General features: G+C 37.9%; 1 pseudogene; it reads left to right on the top strand.

Moving 5' to 3' along the window:
- Positions 1 to 5,259: 5,259 nt before the first annotated feature.
- Positions 5,260 to 5,386, top strand: LOC132651413 (U4 spliceosomal RNA; annotated as a pseudogene).
- Positions 5,387 to 5,883: the final 497 nt, after the last annotated feature.

Raw genomic sequence — 5,883 nt, 5'->3', positions numbered from 1 at the left:
CACCTTACACGTATCAGAGTGGCTAAGATAAAAACCTCAAGAGACAACACATGCTGGAGAGGTTGTGGAGAAAGGGGAACCCGACTCCACTGCTGGTGGGAATGTAAACTTGTACAACCACTCTGGAGAGCAATCTGGCACTTTCTCAGACAACTAGGAATAGCGCTTCCTCAAGATCCAGATACACCACTCCTAGGCACATATTCAAAACAGGCTCAAGTACACAATAAGGACATTTGCTAAACAATGTTGGTAGCAGCCTTATTTGTAATAGCCAGAAGCTGGAAACAGCCCCGATGCCCCTCAGTGGAGGAATGGAAGCACAAAAGAGGTAATATAAAATAGACTATTACTCAGCAATAAGAAACAAGGAAATCATAATAAATGCAGGTAAATGGTGGGATCGGGAAAAGATCATCCCAATTGAGCTATCCCAGAAGGAAAAAGATGCACACGGTATATACTCACTCATACAGACATATAATATAGGATAAACCTACTAAAATCTATACACCTAAAGAAAATAATCCAGAGGGAAGACTCTTCCTAAACTGCTCAATTCCTATCCAGAAAGACAAAGAGGATGGACATCAGAAGAAGGAGAAAAGAGGGAACAAGTCAGGAGCCTGACATAGAGGACCTCTGAAAGACTCTGCCCTGCAGACTATCAATGCAGATGCTGAGACTAATGGGCAACCTTTGGGCACAGTGCAGGGAATCTTAGGAAAAAAGTGAGAAACAGTAAGATTTGGAGAGGACAGGAACTCCATAAGGAGAGCAACAGAACAAAAAATCTGAGCACAGGGGTCTTTCCTGAAACTGATAATCCAACCAAGGACTGTGCATGGAGATAACCTAAGACTCCTGCACAGATGTAACGATGGTAGTTCAGTATCCAAGTTTGTTCCATTGAAATAGGAATAGGGATGTCTCTGACATGAACTGATTGGCCTGCTCTTTAATTACCTCCTCCAAAGGGGGAAGCATCATTACCAGGCCACAGAAGATGACAATGCAGCCACTCCTTATGAGACCTATTTGACTAGGATTAGAAGGAAGGAAAAGAAGACCTCCCCTATCAGTGGACTTGGGGAGGAGCATGCATGCAGAGGGTGAAGGAAGAGAGGGATTGGGACAGGAGGAGTGAGGGAACCACAGGGGGAATAAAAAAGGGAAAAAGTTTAATTAATAAAGAATAAAAAAAGAAAAAAATCTAAGAATAATAGGAATAGATGGAAAAGAAGATTCCAGGCTCCGAGGTCCTGAAAATGTTTTCCAGAAAATCATGGAAGAAAATGTTCCCAACTTAAAGAAAGAGATGTCCATTACCACAAAAGAGGCCTACTGGACACCAATAGACAGGGCCAGGATAGAAACTCAAATCACATCATAGTCAAAATGTAATCTACATATAAACAAAATGAAGAAGAAAAACCACCTGATCATCTCCTTAGATGCCGAAAAAGTATTTGACAAAAATCCAACACCCATTCAAATTTAAACTGTTGGAGAGATCAGGGATACAGGCCCATACGTAAACATAGTGAAGACAATATACAGCAGGCCTATAGCCAACATCAAACTAAAGGCAGAGAAACTTCAATCAATCCTACTGCAAACAGGGAGAAGGCAAGGCTGCCCACTCTCTCCATATCTCTTCAACACAGTACTTGAAGTCCTAGCTACAGCAATAAGACAACTAAAGGAGAGAAGGGGATACAAATAAGAAAGGAAGAGGTCAAAGTATCACTAATCACAGATGATATGATAGTATACATGAGTTACCCCAAAAATTCAACCAGAGAACTCCTTCAGCTGAAAAACTCCTTCAACAAAGTGGCTGGATCCAAAATAAATGAAAAATAATCAGAAGCCCTCCTGTATACCAAAGACAAAAGGGTTGAGAAATTAGTGAAACAACACCCTTTACAATAGCGACAAATAAAAAAGTACCTTGGTGTGACTCTAAACAAGCAAGTGAAAGACCTCTTTGAAAAAGCTTCAAGTTCCTGAAGAAAGAAATTGAGGATATCACAAGATGGAAAGATCTCTCATGCTTATGGATCCATAGGATTAATATAGTGAAAATGGCCATCCTGCCAAAAGCAATCTACAGATTCAATGCAATTCCCTTCAAAATAGCAACATAAATCTTGCAGACCTGCAAAGAACAATTCTCAACTACATATGGAAAAAGAAAAAAAAACCCAAATTGCCCAAACGATCCAGTACAACAACAGTTTGTCTGTAGGTATATCTATCCCTTTTCTCAAGCTATACGACATAGCCATAGTAATAAAACCTACATGGTATTGGCATAAGAACAGAATGGTGGATCAATGGAACCAAATAAAGGACTCAGAAAAAAAAACACACACCTACAGTCACTTGATTTTTGACAAAGAATCCAAAAGCATACAATGTAAAAAATGCAAGCACCTTCAACAAATGGTGCTGGTCTAACTGGATATCTACCTGTAGGAAAATGCAAATAGATCCATACTACCCACTCTGTACAAAACTAAAGTCCAATTATATCAAAGACCTCAACATAAAACCAGACACACTAAATCAGTTAGAAGAAAAAGTAGTGGCAGAAAAGCTGACAGAATCAGAAAAATATTTGGCAGAATATGATACATGCATCTCTCACGAGACAAGAATGGAAATGAGCTTCTTAAGGGGTACTACATGAAGATGAAGGGAGTTTTACTGGGAAAGTAATAGAAAGACAGGTTGGAAGGAGAGAACTGAGGTCAAGATCAAATGAGCCAGAGAATAAAAAAGACCTGAAGATTGGAAAAGACAGATGGAGTTAGTTTGAAACTATACAAAGCAATTAGGTGACAGCAGAAAAGCCAGATTTAATATGGAAGCTATGAGAGGAGTTTGAGCCAGAAAAGCTGAAATGTATCAGCCATCTATGAGCTCAGAAAGAATAAGATAGGGTGTGTCTATTGAGCAGTAATTCTCAGAAGCCAAAAAACTGCTAGGCCTAAGGTAGGTTGTATGAAACCTAGAATCTGCCCTGCCCAGGCCTAGGGTAGCAGACAGAGGGGCAGTAATCTTTGGAGACCATGATTTCTGGGTTGAATAAAAGTCCTTTTTACAGTAATATCTGTTTAGCAAAGGTTTCACTGCCTTCATTCATATCAAAAAGCCTTGAAAATATAAGGAAAATAGCTTACATTGAGGAACATGAGTTTGGGAGAATTTAATATTCCTTAATACTCTAGAATATTGGATTCTTTACACTATTGCTTTCCTTTGAAATTCCTGGGACACATTGAAAAATTTTCACAGGCATATTTATATCAGCATCCATGAGATAATTACCTTCCATATCTTCTAGAACGTTGACACTGTTCTTCAATATTATGGTCTTCCCAATTGTAGCCTAAAATATATACCAGAAAGAGTTGATATTTTACTGAAAATTAGGGAAAATTTAACTTTCTCTCTTCAGTGAACATTAGAAACATGATTGATTTATTCTCCCTGATTCCAATTGAAATTATATAAGAGCATCATTGAGAAAAATCAACAAAAGATGTCCCCTTTACCTTAATAGTGAAAGAAAATTCACTGTCTTACCTACGGCTGTAAGGTGCTTGTAGGTGTCTATCATCACATCTTTGTAGAGACTCTTCTGGGAAGGATCCAGCAAAGCCCACTCTTCCCGAGTGAAGTACACATTCACATCATCATAGGTGATAGAATTCTAAATCATCCCAAATATGGGTATAAGAGAAAGCACAATAGTGGCAACAATGTAAAAGTATACATCATCGACAATATATTCATATAATTCTGGATCTTCCCTGACTTACCTCCTGACAGAGAAGTTCTGATGTACTCACCTGGTCATTTTAGAAGTAAACTAAATGAGGAGGTTCATATAATTTCTGCACCTTTTGAATAGAATATAGCCTTCCAAGAGAAACGTCAATTAACAGACATAAAGTAAGCAAGGCAAGGATGCTGATGAACAGTACAGACCGCAGATCACAGAAATTGTATGCACAATTACTAACTACAATAATTATGGACAAGCAGGATGTATTGGCTCATGACTTTGATTCCAGTAGTCAGGAAGCAGAGGTATGTGTATCTCATTGAGCTAGAAGCCTGTCTGGCCTCCAAAACAAATTTCATGACATCCAGATGAGGTAAAGTTAAGGCCTTTATCTGCTGCAAAAATCATTCAATTAAGAAAGATACAAAGAACTACATGGCATTTCTGAAGTTCCTACAAAAATTATATATTCAATACAGTTCTGTATCTATCTTCCAGAAACCTGAAGTGTCCCAGTTTAAACTCTAATATTAATGAGAGCTTACTAAAAGGGAATTTGTGTTCAAACAGGTACAAATGGACAGATGAAAACATTAGTACTGGAATAGCTGGTCATAAATGAGCAACATAAGGCAGTTGAGGTGGCTCCGCAATGAAAAGCTGTTGTTGGTCTTACCAATAACTGGGCTCAATTGCCAGTGCTTACATTCAGGCTCACAAGTACCCATTACTCCAAATTCTGAAGTTCTGAGGCCATTGGCTGACTATTGTGAGGACCAGGTACACAAGAGGTGCATAGTCACACATACAGGCAAAATACTACTCGTATTACTTCATTTAAAAACTCAAAACAAACACAAGAGGTAGGAAGAATGTTACACACTTGCAATTCAATGACACAGAAGTCTCAGGAAGTATTAATGTCATGAGTATATGACATCCCGAGATAAAGAATATACTCTCTGGCAAATATTAAAACATAAGGGTGGATTTGGATCAGCACAATAGCATATGCTTGCATGGAGTCTAAGGTGGTATACTGGGTATCTTCCCCAATATCTTTGTTAATTGAAACCCAATTCTCAGGATCTTCCCTAGTGCTCTAACTAAACACATGTGGCTCCTTCCTTTCCATACCATCCAGCAAACAGAACACCATGAATACAGTAGCCAAGCAGGCCATTAAAATAGCAACACTCATCCCACACTTTCTGAAACTTCAGAGTGCTAACAGAACCCCAAGAACAAAACTCCCACACATCAAATCAGCACTTGGCCTATAATTGCCCCAAACCCAGATGCCTAGACACCAGTTTACGGATAGATTCAAGAACAGTCAGGTAATATGTCACCACCTGAGCTCAGCTATATTACCACAGCAGGAACTAAGTATCTGAAATTGACAAAACTTTTTACAGAAACATAAAAAAATACATCTTTTCATCATTTCATGAAACATCCATAGCTTTGCGCAGTGGCAGTATCATAGCCAATGATGTTTATCCGAGGCGCAATTATTGCTAATTGAAATATCCTTTATAATTGACCACATACTCAAACAGAATATAAGTTTTTAGAGCACATTGAAGTAACATCCTGTATCCTATCAGACCACCCTGGCTTAAGGCTGGATATATATAGCATCAGAAAGAACACAAAGCTTACAAACTCATGGAAAGTGAATAACCTTTAAATAAGTGAAAAAAAAAAGGTTTCAAACAGAAATAAAACATTTGAAAAGCATAAAATTCATAGAAAATAAATACATATCACATGCAAACTCATGGAAAATAATGAGGAATGAAAAGTGATACTAAGAGGAAACTTCATAGCACAAAGTGCCTACATAAAGATACTGGAGAACATTCATACCATCCATGTAACAGCAGACCTGAAATGTCTAGAAGAAAAATATATAAGCACACAAAAGGAGTAGAGATCAAGAAATTATCAAATTGAGAGCAGAAATTAAAAAAAAAATTATATAAAGAGATGATAAAGAATCCAAAAAATAAAGGTTTGGGTTTGGGAGAAAATAAAACAGATGGACACACTCTAATCAAAACTAACTAAAAGAGAGAGAAGAT

Source organism: Meriones unguiculatus, assembly GCF_030254825.1.
Source record: "Meriones unguiculatus strain TT.TT164.6M chromosome 13 unlocalized genomic scaffold, Bangor_MerUng_6.1 Chr13_unordered_Scaffold_77, whole genome shotgun sequence".
Lineage (NCBI taxonomy): Eukaryota > Metazoa > Chordata > Mammalia > Rodentia > Muridae > Meriones > Meriones unguiculatus.
This window is presented reverse-complemented; position numbering and strand designations above follow the sequence as displayed.